Source organism: Diorhabda carinulata, chromosome Y (assembly GCF_026250575.1).
Source record: "Diorhabda carinulata isolate Delta chromosome Y, icDioCari1.1, whole genome shotgun sequence".
In the NCBI taxonomy this organism is placed as follows: Eukaryota; Metazoa; Arthropoda; class Insecta; order Coleoptera; family Chrysomelidae; genus Diorhabda; species Diorhabda carinulata.
The window spans coordinates 12,018,880-12,038,192 of record NC_079473.1 but is presented as its reverse complement, the minus strand read 5'-3'; the positions used below and the strand labels follow the sequence as shown (position 1 = coordinate 12,038,192).

Genomic DNA, 19,313 nt, shown 5'->3' with positions numbered 1-19,313 from the left:
ACCATTTATTAGAATTAATATTAGGTTTAATTTAACAATTTTATTTTTTTTAGCTGTTTCAAGTTTAAGTGTTTATACAATTATATTAGCTGGCTGGTCTTCAAATTCTAATTATTCATTATTAGGCAGACTTCGTTCAGTAGCACAAAGAATTTCTTATGAAGTAAGACTAGCTTCAATTTTAATATCTTTTTTATTTTTAATTTTAAGTGTAAATTTAATTGATTTAATTAAATATCAAGAATTTATTTGATTTATATATTTATTATTACCATTATGTTTTATATGATTAGTTTCAAGTTTAGCTGAAACTAATCGTACTCCTTTTGATTTTGCTGAAGGGGAATCAGAGTTAGTTTCAGGATTTAATGTTGAATATTAAAGGAGAGGGTTTGCTATAATTTTTTTAGCAGAATATGGAAATATTTTGTTTATAAGAATAATATGTGTTTTTTTATTTATAGGGGCAAATTTAATAAGCTATATATATTTTTTTAAATTTATCTTTTTTATCTTTTTTTTGACTTTGAATTCGGGGGACTTTACCTCTTTATCGTTATGATAAATTAATATATTTAGCTTGAAAGGGTTATTTACCTATTTCAATAAATTATTTAATTTTTTTTTGTAGAATAAGAATATTTTTTTTTATTCTTATAATTTAGTTAATTATTTTTAGTATAAGTTAATAGAGAATTTTAATCTCTTTTTTATATTTTCAAAATATAAACTTATACAAGTTCATTAACTATTTAAAAATAATAGAATCTCAAAAGTATGAAGTAAGTGGGTTAATTAAATAATAAAGAAAATAAACTATTGTAAGAATTTGACCTGTTAAGATATAAGAGTCTTCAACTGGCCGAGCTCCAATTCACGTTAATAAAATAATAATAGATACTAATGTTCAAAATAAAAATTTATTTAGTGGATAAAATTGTGATCTTAAAAATTTTTTATTATTAATAAATGGAAGTAAATATAGGATAGCAATTGATATAATTAATGCAATTACTCCTCCTAATTTATTAGGGATTGAACGTAAAATAGCATAAGCCAACAAAAATATCATTCAGGTTGAATATGGACAGGAGTTACTAAAGGGTTAGCAGGAGTAAAATTGTCAGGATCTCCTAATAAGTAAGGATTTCTCTAAGTTAAAAAGATTAATAAAAAAATTATAATTAGAGCTCATAAAATATCTTTAAAGATAAAATAAGGATGAAAAGGAATTTTGTCAATATTACTATTAGTACCAATTGGATTTCTAGATCCTAATTGGTGTAGGTATAATAAGTGGATAATTATAAAAGCAAAGATAATGAATGGTAAAATGAAATGAAATGTAAAAAATCGTGTTAAAGTTGCATAATCAACTGCAAAACCCCCCAAATTCATTGTACTAGTATATTTCCTAAGTAAGGAATTGCAGATATTAGATTAGTAATAACAGTAGCACCTCAAAAAGATATTTGTCCTCAAGGTAAAACATATCCTAAAAAGGCAGTTGCTATTGTAAAAAAAAATTGTTACACCAATTATTCATGTTTCTAATATGTTATATGATCTATAGTAGATTCCTCGTCCAATATGAATATATAAACAAATAAAAAAAGAAGCTCCATTTGCGTGTAAAGTTCGTAATAATCATCCATAATTTACATCACTACAAATGTGAGCAACTCTATTGAAAGCTAATTCAAAATTATGTCAATAATGTATTGCTAAAAATAATCCTGTAAAATTTTGAATTATTAAACAAATTCTTAGTAGGGAGCCAAAATTTCATATATATGAAATATTTGATGGAGTTGGAAATGTGATTAATGAGTTATCAATAATTTTTAATAATGGGTTTCTTTTTCGTACGGGTATTTTCATTAGATTATTTGTCGTAGTGGCCCATATAAAAAGTTTGTAATTTTTACAGTAGCAATTAGAGTAATGAATAAATAAATTATTATTATAATTATAATTAAATAATTAGGAACATTAAAATATTTTATTATAGATTAATTTAGGTTTTTATTTAAATTTAATGGTTTTGTTTCAATTGTTTGTATTATAATATTTATATAATAATGATCTAGAAATATTAAAATGGTCAATAAAATTATTGTTAATGTAATAATCAATAATAATTTGAAATTAAATTTAAATTTTTCATTAGAGGCAATTCTTGTTAAATAAATAAATGAAATTAATATTCCTCCAACTCTAATTAAAAATAAAATATAAGAACATAGGCTGAGGAGGCTACTAGTAATAGCAATTGTTAAAGTTTGTAATAAAAGTATTAATCCACAAGTTAAGGGATGACTTATAAAAATGAATATTAAAGATAGTATAAATAATACAGAGAAAAATATAATTATATCAGATATTAGTTTAAATAAAATATTAATTTTGGAGATTAAAGATGAATATTATTTATATCTGAAGTTTTAAAAGAAACCTTGTTTTTGGTTTACAAGACCAATATTTTATTTAAATAATTAAAATTTTGATGTGAATACATTTATTAATAATTATATTTTTTTCTGGTGGTTTGATATTTGTTTTAAATCGAAAACATTTGTTAATAATATTGTTAAGGTTAGAATTTATTGTTATTTCTTTATATTTTAGATTATTTTTATATTTAAGAAATATAACTTATGAGTATTTTTTCTCTATAATTTATTTAACAATAAGAGTATGTGAAGGCGCATTAGGATTATCTATATTAATTTTAATAGTTCGTGTTCATGGTAATGATTATATTACAACTTTTTCTTTTTTATGATAATATATTTATTAGGGTTATTAATATTGATTCCTTTAAGTTTTAAGAATTTTTGATTAATACAATTATTTTTTTTATTTCATCTTTTAGATTCATTTTTAATTATAGAGGGTTTTTTCAACTTTTTAGTATTTCGTATTTTTTAGGGTTGGATATATTATCTTATAGTTTAATTTTACTGAGTTTTTGAATTTGTAGTTCAATAATTTTAGCAAGGGTAAAATTGTATTTTAATAATGAATATTATAATTTATTTTAAATAATTTTAGTTATTTTGTTATTAAGTCTTTATTTAACATTTTCTTCATTAAATTTATTCATTTTTTATTTATTTTCTGAGATTAGGTTAATTCCTACATTAATTTTAATTATAGGTTGAAGTTATCAGCGTGAGCGTTTAGAGGCTGGTATTTATTTATTATTTTATACTTTATTAATATCATTGCCTATGTTAATTATATTTTTTTATTTAAGAGAAAAATATTATTTAACTATATTTGTTTGTATAAATCTAGAATTATCATATTTTTTATATTTTTATGCATTAATATGGTTTTTTTTGTTAAAATTCCAATATTTTTTTTTACATTCATGACTTCCTAAGGCGCATGTTAAAGCCCCTATTTCTGGTTCAATAATTTTAGCGGCAATTATATTAAAATTAGGAGGTTTTGGACTTTTACGGTTTATACTTATTTTTAAACAATTTTTAATAAATTTTAATATTTTTTTATAATAATTTATTTATTAGGGGGTTTTAATGTTTCTTTAATTTGTATTCGTCAAAGTGATATAAAATCTTCAATTGCTTATTCTTCTGTTTCTCATATAAGTTTAGTTTTAGCTGGGGTTATAACTTTGAATTATTTGGTATTATGGGGGGCTTTATTAATAATATTAGCCCATGGTTTATGTTCTTCAGGTTTATTTTGTTTAGCTTATATTTCGTATGAGCGAATACATAGTCGCAGACTATATTTAAATAAAGGTTTATTAAATATTTAACCTAATTTAAGGTTAATTTGATTTTTATCAGTTTCTTCTAATATAGCTGCTCCACCCTCATTAAATTTAATAAGAGAAATTATAATAATCAATAGAATTTTAGCTTTTAGTTTATTTAGTATATTATTTTTATCTTTAATATCATTTTTTAGAGCTGTCTTTTCATTATTTTTGTATTCATATACTCAATATGGTCAATCCAGGATTATATATATTTAATAGAGGTTTGATTCGTTTTATTTATTATATTTATTTCGTAATATTTTTATATTTGAGAATAATATTATTAGGCTCTTCATTATATTTATTGATTATAAATTTATCTTATATTCTAGAGTTTAATTTTATAATATTAAATTCTACTAATATTTATTTTGTTGTTTTAATAGATTGGATATCTTTATTATTTATAAGCTTCGTTTTATTTATTTCTTCTATAGTAATTTTCTATAGAGAAAAATATATAGCCGTGGATATTTATACAAATCGATTTATTTTATTGGTTGTAATATTTGTTTTATCTATAATATTATTAATTATTTCACCAAATTTAATTTCTATTTTAATAGGTTGAGATGGTTTAGGCTTAGTTTCTTATTGTTTAGTTAGTTATTATCAAAATTTAAAAAGTTTTAGGGCTGGTATATTAACAGCTTTAAGGAATCGAATTGGTGATGTAGCATTGCTAATATCAATTGCTTGAATATTAAATTTTGGAAGATGAAATTTTATTTTTTTTTAGAAATTAAAAAAGGGGATTATATTATACAATTAATTAGGTATTTAGTAGTTTTAGCTGCAATAACAAAAAGAGCCCAAATTTCTTTTTCTTGGTTACCAGCAGCTATAGCTGCACCTACTCCTGTTTCTTCTTTAGTTCATTCTTCTACATTAGTTACTGCTGGTGTTTATTTATTAATTCGCTTTAATTTTTCATTTAGTAATAATTTAATAATAATTTTATTATTTATTTCATCAATAACAATATTTATGTCAGGATTAGGGCTAATTTTGAGTTTGATTTAAAAAAAATATTGCTTTATCAACTTTAACACAATTAGGTTTAATTGTATCTATTTTAGCAGAATTTTAGAATATAAATTTTAGAATATAAATTAGCACTTTTTCATTTATTAATTCATGCTTTATTTAAAGCTTTATTATTTATATGTGCAGGCAATATTATTCATAACTTATTTAATTGTCAAGATATTCGTTTTATAGGTGGTTTAGTAAAACATTTACCTTTAACATGTACTTATTTGAATATTTCTAATTTATCTTTATGTGGATTACCTTTTATATCAGGGTTTTATTCTAAAGATTTAGTGGTTGAATTTATATCAAAAAATTATTTAAATATTTATATTTATTTAATTTTTTTATATTTCAATTGGATTAATAGTTTCTTATAGATTTCGTTTAACTTATTATTCAATAATTGGTACTTTTAATTTTATATCTTTACATATGATTCAAGAAGGAAGAATAATTATATTAAAAGGAATGAGAGGATTAATTTTATTTGTAGTTTTTAGTGGAAGACTATTTTCATGGTTACTTTTTTCTACCCCTTATTTTATTTTTCTAGCTTTTTTATAAAAATATTAACTTTATTTGTAATTACGATTGGAAGATGGTTAGGCTATGAATTGGCTAAATTTAAACTTTCTTATCAGTTATTAACATTAAAATTTTTAATTTCAAGGTTGTTTATAAGAATAATATGAAATATGCCTTATTTGTCTACATTAGGGGTAAATTATTTACCATTATTTATAGGAAAATTATATACAAAAATTTTTGATCAGGGCTGATTAGAATATTATGGAGGTCAACAAATAGCAAAAAATTTAAAAATGTTAACTTTTATACAATTATTTTCAATTAATCATTTAAAAATTTATTTATTATTATTAATTTTTGATTAATGTTTTTATTATTAAATATTTACTTAAATAGCTTATAAAGAGTGTAATTTTGAAGAAATTAAGGAAGTCAAAGACTTTTAAGTATTTATAAGAAAAATCTAATTTTACAATGAAAATGTAATGTTTTTTTAAACTATATAAACAGAAATAAAAACAAAATTTCATTGCTTAAGAATTAAGTTAGAAGCTTATTCTTGAATTTCTTATTTCTTTAATTGGAGAATTAAAAATAAGCATTTTATAAATCAAACTTTTAGGTCGAAACTAAATACAATATTTTGCTTCTTATTTAAGATAAATTGAATAATTCAATAATTTTTAAATGCAACTTAAATGTTATAATTAACTATTATCCTAATTAATTCAATTTAAGGCTCCTTCGTTTCATTCATGATATAGCCCTCATAATAAAATAAAAATAAAGATGATTAAAATTATTGAATATTTCATAATACTAGAAATTTTTATTGTTATAATTAATGGTAAAAGTAAAGTAATTTTAACATCGAAAAAAAAATAATTGCATCAAAAAAAATGTAGAGAGAAGGGAAGACGAGCTAAAGTTTTGGGGTCAAATCCACATCAAAAGGACTTCTGTTTTCTCGGTCATAATATCTTTTTTTAGAAATTAAATTTAAAACAATTGTTAGTAATATTAAAATTAAATTATTATTATTAATCTTATTAAAATTTTAATTATTTATACTAGATTCTAGATTTTTTGATTGGAAGTCAAATATAATTTTTATATTATATAAATTATCTACCTCATCAATAGATAGAAATGTATAAGAATAATCATACTACATTAACAAAAATGGTTTAAAAATTGACGAATTGTACAAATTAATAACAATGTTGTTCCAATGATAATGAGTAATCCATGAAATGCTGTTGCTATAAAAAAAGAAGGAATCAGCAATTGAAAAAGAGGCTTTGATATACTCATAACCTTGTAGAATTGTAAAAAAGATTCCTAAAATAACTGTAAAAAATTAGTCCTTGAAGTCCTTGTGTGAAATTATTTTCTATTAATCTGTGATGAGTTTATATTACTGTTAGACCTGATGTTAATAAAATTAAAGTGTTAAACAGAGGAATTTCAATTGGATTAAATGTTTGGATACCTTTAGGAGGTCATAATAGTTCTAATTCAATTCTAGGTGCGAATGATCTATGGAAAAATCCACAAAAAAAGAAATAAAAAAAAATACTTCAGATGTAATAAATAAAATTATCCCTCAACGTAATCCTTTAGTAACTAAAAAGGTATGTGGTCCTTGATAGGTTCCTTCTCGAACAATATCTCGTCATCATTGGTATATAATAAGTATTGTAATTAATAAACCAATTATTAATAGGTTATTGTTATAATAAGCACCCTCTAAATATCGCACTTTAATAATTGGATGTACCCATAAATTCCTTTGCTTGCATCGTTTTTTGCGCCTCAAATATAATATATATAGTAAATGAAATTTGTTGAGTCCTGCCATTATGAACGACACACAATAATTGCATGTACCGTGTCGTTGAATGTGTAAATCAACTGTCGAATATCGTGTCGGCATTGTTGTCGTTGTCGTGTCGCCTAATGTGGAAGCGTCCATACTCGGCCATCCTGTTTTCCCGCGCGTCCTCGCGAAGATCGGGTCGTTACTTCCTCTTAGTGCTGAAAAAAAAACCATTTTTTTTAATGTTTTTTTTAAGTCGATAAATGTGTACTATATATTTAACAATTATTTTTCGTGCGTTATGGTGTTCCATTATGTGGTGATCCACTTTCATTTTAATACCTTTGTTTTATTGTTTTTTTTTTCTTTTATGTGGTATGGTGTTCCATTTTTAGGTTAATTAATTAAGACTCCAATAAATCAATTAACTCATCCGTTAATTTGTATTCTCTTATTGCATCTGCAGCTACAACTGCAGTGTATCGTTGGTAACCTTTCATTCCTTTTAGAGCCACAATTTCGTATCGATCGTTTCCTAGAACTTTCGATACTTTGTAGGGCCCTCCGTATTTGTCACCTGTCTTGCGACTGACATCTTTAGTGTCTTTTTTATATCCTTGCTATAGAACCAAGCTTCCTACACTGTATTTAGTGTTTTCTTTCCTTTTCTTGTTAAACTGCTTCTGCATTTTTTTTGCTTTGTAAGTCCATTCTTGTTTTGGCTTTTTCTGCGATTGCTTGCCTATTTTCGGTGTGGATATCTTTTTCATCTAAATTTCCGTGACGATATTTATCAAAACCAAACATTAATGTGTGTGGGGTGTACCCTGTACTTTCATTAATGGTATTGTTCATTCCCCAGACAACATCTGGCAGTTTGTCGTGCCATTCGTTTTCATTCTGTACACTCTTATTTATGCCATCTAGAGGGTACGGTTGTAGCGTTAGACTTGTCCATTTGAACGGGGCGAAGCTACTGCATTTAAAACCAATTTAATTTTCCTTTCGTCGCAAAACTATTTAAATGTTTTAGACTTAAAGGCCTTGCCACGATTTGCGATAATACGTTTGGGTATCACAAACTTACAAAATAAATCTTTTAAACAATATGTTACTTCATTTGAGTTTGTTGTTTTAGTCGGTCTTGCAAACAAGTACTTTGAAAACGAATCCACGATCATAAAAATGTATGCGTTTTGTTTTACAAAAGGGTTCTATGTGGTTAATATGCCATGTACTAAGGGGTTCCTTTGGTTTAGCTATAGGGTGAAGGAAACCTTTTTTGCCTTATTGACTTTTCTTATATGCACAATCAATACATGCATTAACATACTTTTTTATGAACCGTGTCATTTTTGGGAACCAAAATTTACTTTTTAGTAAAGTTTCGCATCGTTTTAAACCAATATGACCTATTTCATCATGATATTTTCTCATTATATTAAACCTATATATTTTCGGAATTACCAGTCTTAATTCGCCATTTAAAATTTTCCTGTAAACTCTATCGTTTTTAAGACAATACGTGTTTTTTATTTCTCTAACCGCTGTGCTCGATTTTAGTTTTTCGCGAATTATTCGAATTTGTTCGTCTTGTATTTGTACTGTTAGTGCCCAGTAGTCAATTTCAAGTCCTAAAACATTTTCCGTGTTTCAGCTTAGGGCATCTACATGCGACATTTTGCACCTTGGCCTGTAATAAGCTACGGGCTTTAGTCTGCTGCTTGTTTTTTAGAAAAGGATACCGGCAATGCCTTTCGAGCTAGCATCAGTATGTAGTTATTTTTTTGAATCTAGGGTTGTATATCGTTAAAACAGGTTCATTTATAAGAATTGATTTTATTTTTGAGACTGCTTTATTTTTGACTTTGACTTTAACCCCAATCCCATTTTACGTTTTTTCTTAGGAATTTCTTTAATGTGACTATTTCGGCATGATTTTTAATAAATTTCCTGAAAAATGAACTTAGGGGGTTTTTAAATGTTTTTATTGCTTCTACCTTTTTTGAACCGGGTTTGATTTCGTTTTCACTAATTTCGTATCCCAAAAAATCAATTTTAGTTTTGAAAAAATAACATTTTCCCAAGTTTAATTTTAAGTTGCTTTTTTCGCATATCTCTAAAATAGTTTTAAGTTTTTCCATTCCCTGAAATATCGATTTTGATGGAATCAAAATATCGTCAAGGTAAACTAATATTTCCGAATGACGTAATGGACCCATAATATTATTCACCCATCGCTGAAAAGACGCGGTAGCGTTACATAAGCCAAATGGGACCCTGAGGAACTCGTATTGGCCGACTGGAGTTATAAAGGCTGTTTTATCTATAGAATCTTTTGTTAAAGGAATTTGGTAATAACCTTCTTCCATATCCAAGCTACAAAAATATTTATTTCCACCTAATTGTTTATAAGGTCCTCAATATTTGGTAATGGGTAATGATCTTTTACAGTAATAGCATTAAGCTTTCTATAATCAATGCATAGTCTATAATCTCCATTTGGTTTTTTTACCAAAATTGCGGGGCTGGCATATGACGAATTAGAGGTTTGTACAATACCTGCTGATAATAGTTCATTTATTTGCTCTCGCATTATTGTTTTTTTCTTTTTCTGGCAATCTATACGGTTTATAGTATATTGTTTGTTTTGAATTTAAGGTTATGGAAAATTCAGTATTATTTATTTTGACCAGCTCGGCAGGAGATCGTGCAAAGCAAGATTGTTTTAAATTTAGTAAACGAAATAGATCATCCAGTTCGCCATCCGCCAAATCACCTCGTTTTATTACACAAGACTCAATGTTATTTTACTTTTTGACTTGAATACTATTTTTATTTTCACCTTCATATTTTGATAAAGTTACTTGATTGGGTTTTATTTTCAACATGATATTCGGTTGACTTAATATAGGCTGTCCTATAATAATATCAATATCATTCATTGTTGTATTTACTATTAGGATTTCTGTAGAAAAATCTATTTTATTTATTGAAACATCGGTTTTAATTAGGCCCTTTGGAATCACAAATGACCCACCAAAACCTCTAATAACCGTAGTAGAGGGCATCAATTGTAATTTTGTTTGATTTAGAACCTTTATATTTGCCACATTTATTGAACTACCAATATCTAAATACCCTCTAAACGGAATATTATTTATTATAACAACCAATTTATATAAATCATTTTGTGCTTGCCCTAAAGTGTTGACCTCCTCAAAATTTTGCAAAAATCGCATCGCTTTACGTCCTGCCTTTGTTTGAAACTAGCTTGTCGTTTAAAGCAATCCTTGGTACCGTGGTTTGTAAGACGGCATACTGAACATCGCGATGTTTCTGGTCCACCCTGTTTTGAAGTAGACGGTTTAGTGTCCTAACTTCCCACAAACGTAGCACTCAATTTTAGATCTCTTTTCTGAGGGAGGCTGTATTGCACTTTTTTGGGGGCTTTGATAATTGTCCATAGGGAAAATAAAGCCTGCGTACAGCTTATCTGGAGTGATACATTGAAGTGCGCGAGCGTTTGGCTGCAACTCATCAGGGAGTCCTCGAATTATACAGGATATTGTAGCTTCATTGTCTAGTCGGCATTGTTGCGTAAGATTCAGTTTCGCATGATAGTAGTGAGTCATGAGTAGTGAGTCGGGACTTTTTTTTCGTGCGACTAGTTCGTCGTGGCGTAGAGAGAGTGGTAAGAGAGTGGCGTAATCAACACATCTGGAAAATAAATGCCCTGGATAACGATGTTTTCCACTCAGCCCAAGTTCTGTCATAGTTGTACAAACGAAAAAACCATTCACGCGCTGCATCTCTTAACTTCATTTGCATGTATCCAGTTTTCTCATAATCGGTCCATCCGTGAATCTGGGAAAGTTGTTCAATTTTATTTAGCCATGAAATCACAGTGTGATAGCGATCATCGGGATCGAACGGCGGAATAATGTCACCTTTTACTGTTAGTTTTCCAGAGCTGGTATCCGTGGCTGTTACGGCGTCAATGTTTAAATCTTCTGAAGTCGCTAAAAGTCCTGGGTTTGAGTCAAATTTTCTTTTTAGAGCAGCTGTAATTTGTTTTTGAATAACTTTTTCAATTAAATTGTAACCGGTAAAATCGAAACAAAAATAAAGTTGATTTAAGATCCCACTTCTGAATTATTACACGAAGTTGAAAGGAAACGCATTTATTTGGAAACCACAGTTTTATTGCCACTAAATTCAACTATTTAACATCCGCATCAGCCGTTTGCTGAGAACATAATAATAATGACTGATATAATTATAAGTTTAAATATTAGGTTAAAATTTACAAAATAAATTTTAAAAATTATTTGTTTTTAATTTTAGTCAGTGGGAAAAATTTTACAGGAAGTTTATTTTGTGTTTATTTTATTCTATTTATATTAAAAATTTTTTTTTAACTTAAAAATTAGATGTTATTATATATAAATTATTATATAGAAGAATTGAACAGTGATTAAAATTATATATTGAAGAAATTTAGATTTGGAAATAATAAGTATTATTAACAAAAATTGTGCTAGCAGTTGTGGCTAGACAATAATATAATTTAATTTTATTAATAGTAATTAATTGTTTAGAACAATTTAAATTTAAAATTTAATAAGTGAAATTTCAAATTTTAATGATAAATTTAAATGAATTAAAGTATTTAATATTTATTTAATTTATATGTTTTATAAATCTATATGTGATTCTCTTTGGATTCTCTCTGGAATTTTCAATGAAAGTCTTTAATATATATATATATATATATATATATATATATATATATATATATATATATATATATATATATATATATATATTGTTATGGTATGAATATATCCAAAATAAATTATTAAATAATAATAAGATATAAATAAAGCAATAAGTTCAGTTCTGTTATTCGGTTACTTAGAGCAGTTTATAACAATAAAATAAATAACATTCTTTATATTAAGTTTTGGCCAACACTATATTCTAAATTATTATTTAATTTTGACAAATCCTGTATAATCAAAGAATTTAATCCATAAATTGACAGATAAAAACAGGAGCACCAACTTCAAAAATTTGTGTGACATACCAACATAAATTTTAAGGTTATAAATGATAAAATATAAAAATTTTGACAACTGCAATGATAAAATTAATAACATAGGAATGAAATAAATACAACAAAGAAATTATAGAATAATATAATTTGAATAAAGTCACAATAATTTAAAAATTTAGAAATGACAATTTAGTAACTAACTTTTAAAATAAATATTTAAAAAAAAAGAAGAAGGAAGAAGAAAATCAACAACGAAAAAAAATTTTTTTTTTGCAAGAGAAAAAAGAGTAAAATAATTTTAATTGAAATTTAAAAAAAAATTAAAATCTTGATAAAAAAGGCATAAAATATTCAAAGGATTGATAATTAATAATTGTATAAGTGTAGTAATAAGAAATTAGTGAAAACAATTGAATAAAGTGAAATAAGTGAGAATACTCACAAAGGGACAATTTCCAAGATAAAGAAGTTGTGAAAAGGAAAAGAACAGGAGTGGAACTACAGCGGAGTATCTGTTTATTCTGCAAGGCCGTAACAATTTCCAATTAAAAAAAAAAACACTTAAGGTACTGTTCTATTAAGTTTAAGTATTTCTTTTAGTATATAATATTTGAGTTCACATTTCCATATAATTTAGTTTTATGAGTGTAATTATGAGTATGAATGAATGAATCATTGTTTGTAAAATAAAATAATTGTAATAGCTAGTTAAGAAATTGTATATTTTGAATATTTTATTCATTATAAAAAACAGACCCGGTCTTAAAACTATTATAATCTGACCTTATAACCATAACAATTTATCGCAATAAAATTTTTTAATTTGACCTCACAATATAATACCCTGAGAATAAAAAAAATAATAATAACATAATAAAATAAAGAAATTCAAATAATTATTAATGGCACCCAAATTAAAATCTGATTTTATTTAAAATAAAATTTATAAAAATAAACATTACACACTATAATACCATAACAATTTGGCGCCCAACGTGGGGCATATATAAAAATTGGGCATAAAAAAAAATTGGTCATAACAAAATTTGGCATTGAAGAGTTTACAGTAATAACAAATTTAAACAAGAAAAATGGAAAAAGGAATGACACTCAGAGATGGGAAACAAATAAGAGCAGAAGGAGAATCAGATGAAGAAGAAAGGAGACATGGAATGGGTGATTTCCAAGTACATTATATGGAACAAGACCATAATGAAGAAACAGAGAGAACTGAAACAGAAGAAATGATAGAAAATCAAACAGCAGAAAATTCACAGAAAAAGAAAGAGAGGATGGATATAATGAGTATGTTCCAGATTATGATAAAAAAAAATGGATGAATCTAAAGAAGAAATAAAACGAGAAATGAATACAAATAGTCAAAGAATGGAAGAGAAAATAGAAGATATTAGAAAACAATTGGAAGAAGTAAGAAGCTATGCCGAAAACAAAATACAAGAGACAAAACAAGAAATTCGAGATGAAATGTTAGGAAGATTAATGGAAGTGGAAGAAATACAATCTAGAGAAATGGAAAATATTAAGAAAAATGAAAATGAATTTAAAACGGAAATAGGTGGGAATAGTAAGAAAATAGAAATAAATACTGAGAAGATAAAGAAATTAGATAGAGAAATAATGAAAACGAATAAAAATATACAAGATATGGAGGAAGAGATGAACAATGAAATAAAGAACATACAAGGAAAAATAGAACAAATTGAGAAAAAAGGAATGAGTATGGAATATGTTGGAGGAGTAAAAACAATTTATGGAGCAACTAGTCAAAAATTTGACGGAAATATTAAAAAACTGCATCCAAAAATATTCATAAGAATTTTGAAAAATCGAATAAGAGGAATAAATAATATTGAAGACATAAAGGAAATAATAAGAGATCATTTAGAAAATCATGCGTTAATATGGTTTTTTGCCAGGGAAAAAGATATGTCGGAATTTCAAGATTTTGAAACGGCATTTTTACAATATTTCTGGGGGGAAAATACTCAATCAACCATCAGGGAACAATTATATTTCGGAAAGTTTGATGAAAATAGAAACCATAGTTTAAACAATTATGCAATCCAACTACATGCGATGACACAATATCTGGAACCACCAATCCCTGAGGAGGAAATTGTTATGTTCATAGCAAGGCATTTCAAGGCAGAATTGGCTGAGACCATTGCAATACAAAATATAAGAAAATTGGATCAATTATCTATGTATCTACAAAGAGTAGAGAGAAATTTGATCAGACATGAAAATTCACAACAAAATATAAGAACAAATTATAGAAACAATGAAAATAATCAGAGAAACAACAATCAAAATAACAATTGGACAAATAATAGATTTAATAATAATAGAAATTATAATAATAATGCACAAATTAATAATAACAATAATTATAATAACAATAATTACAATAACAGAAACTACAATACTAATACTAACAATAGAAACAACAATGATTCATACAGACAAAATAATTATAATGACAGGAACAATAGACAATATAGAGGACTGGAGATTAGAAATTCTGAAGGAAATATGCAAAGAGGAAATGGAGATCAAGAGACAAGAAGAGTAAATTTTCAAAGAATCAATCAAGATAGAAGAAATAGATCAGAAAGCAGAGATGATGATGTAACAAATATAAATGAGACAAGATTACATACAGCACAAATATATAGGGAAAATACAAGACAGACAACTGAACAAATAAATGACAATGAAAATTTTTAAATACGCACACATCAAATAAACAAAATCTATATATTTGTAAATATGAAAATCCAAATGAATTTATAAAAATAAATGAAAATATAGACACAGATGGGAATAATAGTTTAATTATTATAAATGGACTAATTAACAATTTAGAAGCTAAATTACTTATTGATACTGGATCAGAAGCATCAATGATTAATAAAAATTTTGTTGATAAATTAAATATTCCTATAAATAAAATTATTAAAATCCCAAAAATAAATTTAATAGGTGCTAATTCAAAGAAAATATGTGAAATTAATAGATTAATAAATATAAACGCTAATATTAAGGGAAAAGAATTTAATTTACAAGTATTAATTGCTCCAGATATTGAGACAGAAATAATAATAGGATATGATGAGCTAGAAAAACATAAAGCCATAATAGATATTGAAGAAAGAAGATTAAAATTGGATGGAACATGGATTAACTTTGAAATAATAGCTTTGAAGGAAGAAGGTAAAGTAGTTAATAATATGTACAAGGAAGAATTGAATAAAAATTATGATGATGAAGAAGAAGGGGAAGATGAAGTTATAATGGATTGTCCAGAGGACAGAAAAGAAGAAATAAAAATGTTAATGAATAAATATAATAATTTATTTTCAAAGGAAAATAGAATTGCGAAAGATTATGTATATAAAATAGAAGTCAATGAAGATATTAAGAATTTCAAAGCTAAAACTTATCCTATTCCATACAAGTATAAAGATCAAGTGAGAAAATACATAAAAGAACTATTGGAAAATAAAATAATAGAAAGAAGCAACTCACAATACATTAATCCTATTGTTGTGGTATTAAAAAAGAATGGAGAATTGAGACTTTGTTTAGATGCAAGAAATATAAATAAATTTTCAAAACCTCAATATGAAGCACCTATGTCAGTTGAATCTATTTTGGGACGTATAACAAGAACATCTATATTTTCAAGACTAGACTTAAAACATAGTTTTTGGTTGATTCCTTTACATGAGGATAGTCGGGATTTTACAGCTTTTTCCATAGACGGAGAAATCTATAGATTTTGTGTTGTGCCATTTGGTGTACAAAGTGCATGTAGTTCATTAGTAAGGGCACTAAATAAAAAATTATAACTGGGAATTTATCACAAAATAATTATTGGAATAAAAGACAATAACTGAGAACAACTTATAAAGAAGAATTAAAATTTGGTTTTCTTATTTCTTATATAAATAAAATAAATCAAGAAAACAAATTTTGGGAATGTTGTTATGGTATGAATATATCCAAAATAAATTATTAAATAATAATAAGATATAAATAAAGCAATAAGTTCAGTTCTGTTATTCGGTTACTTAGAGCAGTTTATCACAATAAAATAAATAACATTCTTTATATTAAGTTTTGGCCAACACTATATTCTAAATTATTATTTAATTTTGACAAATCCTGTATAATCAAAGAATTTAATCCATAAATTGACAGATAAAAACAGGAGCACCAACTTCAAAAATTTGTGTGACATACCAACATAAATTTTAAGGTTATAAATGATAAAATATAAAAATTTTGACAACTGCAATGATAAAATTAATAACATAGGAATGAAATAAATACAACAAAGAAATTATAGAATAATATCATTTGAATAAAGTCATAATAATTTAAAAATTTAGAAATGACAATTTAGTAACTAACTTTTAAAATAAATATCATTGGTTAAAAAAAAGAAGGAAGAAGAAAATCAACAACGAAAAAAAATTTTTTTTTGCAAGAGAAAAAAGAGTAAAGTAATTTTAATTGAAATTTAAAAAAAAATTAAAATCTTGATAAAAAAGGCATAAAATATTCAAAGGATTGATAATTAATAATTGTATAAGTGTAGTAATAAGAAATTAGTGAAAACAATTGAATAAAGTGAAATAAGTGAGAATACTCACAAAGGGACAATTTCCAAGATAAAGAAGTTGTGAAAAGGAAAAGAACAGGAGTGGAACTACAGCGGAGTATCTGTTTATTCTGCAAGGCCGTAACAATTTCCAATTTAAAAAAAACACTTAAGGTACTGTTCTATTAAGTTTAAGTATTTCTTTTAGTATATAATATTTGAGTTCACATTTCCATATAATTTAGTTTTATGAGTGTAATTATGAGTATGAATGAATGAATCAATGTTTGTAAAATAAAATAATTGTAATAGCTAGTTAAGAAATTGTATATTTTGAATATTTTATTCATTATAAAAAACAGACCCGGTCTTAAAACTATTATAATCTGACCTTATAACCATAACAATTTATCGCAATAAAATTTTTTAATTTGACCTCACAATATAATACCCTGAGAATAAAAAAAATAATAATAACATAATAAAATAAAGAAATTCAAATAATTATTAATGGCACCCAAATTAAAATCTGATTTTATTTAAAATAAAATTTATAAAAATAAACATTACACACTATAATACCATAACAATATATATATATATATATATATATATATATATATATATATATATATATATAGTTACTAGAAACTATTAACATTATTGAAAATTTCATATTAAAGATAATATTCTTGGGTGATATACACATTTCTATTATTTTAATCTATTAAATGTTTATATCGGAAAAACCTATATGTTTAAAATTTCCATGATTGATTAGCATTTACTGTTAGTGTAAAAAAATTTACGAAAAATTGCACAAAATTCTGTTGCAAAAAGTGTGCAGAAAATGCGGCAAAATTGCACAAAAATGAACATTTTTTTAATAAAAAATTTTTCTCTCTCTTATTAATATCTTAGGTAATTTTAAATTCCATGTTTAATTAGAAACTCTTTTATTAAAAAAATGATGTGCCTGAAAAAAGGGTAATTTTGATAGAATTAATTATATATAATCCACCTTCATTAACCCCCACCCCTGTCCCCCAAAAAATTACACTTAATAGATAAAACTATTTATTTTAACATCAAAAGTTAATATACATCTTATATTAAAGTGTAAAAAAGGTAAGCTAAGCTCAAGCTACGAGGCTCATACCCCATTTATAAAGGTTTCTTTCCTTTTTAATAATAAAATCATATTTTTTACTTCAATAATAATTGGAACTTTAATTTCAATTTCAGTTTATTCCTGATTTAATATATGAATTGGTCTAGAAATTAACCTTTTAAGAATCATCCCCTTAATAACAAAAAAAAATATTTTTCTCGCAGAAGCGTAATTATTTCATTAATTTCTTCCCAATTATGTCCCCAATAATTCTGATACTTGGTTCCCAGAAGTAATAAAAGGTTTAAATTGAATAAATAACCTTATCTTATTAACATGACAAAAACTAGCCCCAATAATTTCAATTATATATAATTTAAGAATAATAATTTTCAACATTCGTAATTATTACTTCTTCTATCGTAAGAGGAATTTAACGGTTAAATCAAACAAGATTACGAAAAATTATAGCATATTCTTCAATTAACCATATCGGTTGAATGCTGGTAGGAATATTAAATTCCAAATTAATTTGATTAGTATATTTCATTATTAAATTTTTTTTTACTTTAAATATTGTTATTTTTTATAAAATTGAGCTTATCAACTTAAACCAACTTTTTAGTTCATTAAATGCGAACAAATTAATTAAATTATTCTTTATTTTAAATTTTTTATCTTTAGGGGGCTTACCCTCAGTTTTAGGATTTTTACCGAAATGAATTGTAATTGACAATTTGATTTTAAGCCAAATATATACTTTGAGGGTAATTTTAATTATTACAATCTTAATTACTTTATACTTTTATATACGATTAACATTCTCATGTCTCACAATTTTAATAGTAGAAAACTTGATTAAGCACAAAATTCAACAATTTTGTCTTTTTGTTTTTAAATGTGTTTACTCCACTTAGCTTATGCCTTTGTATTAGGATCTTAAATATCTTATAAGGATTTTAGTTAAGTTAAATTATCAACCTTCAAAGTTGATATTATATTTGATCTAAGCCCTAAAAATTATTTACCTTTATATTTGCAATTTAATATCATACTTACATATACATATAAGGCTTGGTAAAAGAATATTAATATTAATAAATAAATTTACAATTTATCGCCCGAACTCAGTCATTTTATTGAATAAATGGTTGTTTTCAACAAATCATTAAGATATTGGAACATTATATTTTATTTTTGAGATTTGAGCTGGAATAGTTGGTACCTCTCTTAGAGTACTAGTACTTACAGAATTAGGAAATCCCGGAATAAATTATATAAGTTTTTGAGGTGCAGGTACAGGATGAACGGTTTATCCCCTTCTTTCATCTAATATCGCAC

At 25.3% G+C, this 19,313-nt stretch overlaps 2 pseudogenes; one reads left to right on the top strand and one right to left on the bottom strand.

Moving 5' to 3' along the window:
* Positions 1-920: 920 nt before the first annotated feature.
* Positions 921-1,782, bottom strand: LOC130902962 (cytochrome b-like; annotated as a pseudogene).
* Positions 1,783-4,124: 2,342 nt separating this feature from the next.
* On the top strand, positions 4,125-6,925 carry LOC130902961 (NADH-ubiquinone oxidoreductase chain 5-like; annotated as a pseudogene).
* The last annotated feature ends 12,388 nt before the right edge of the window (positions 6,926-19,313 follow it).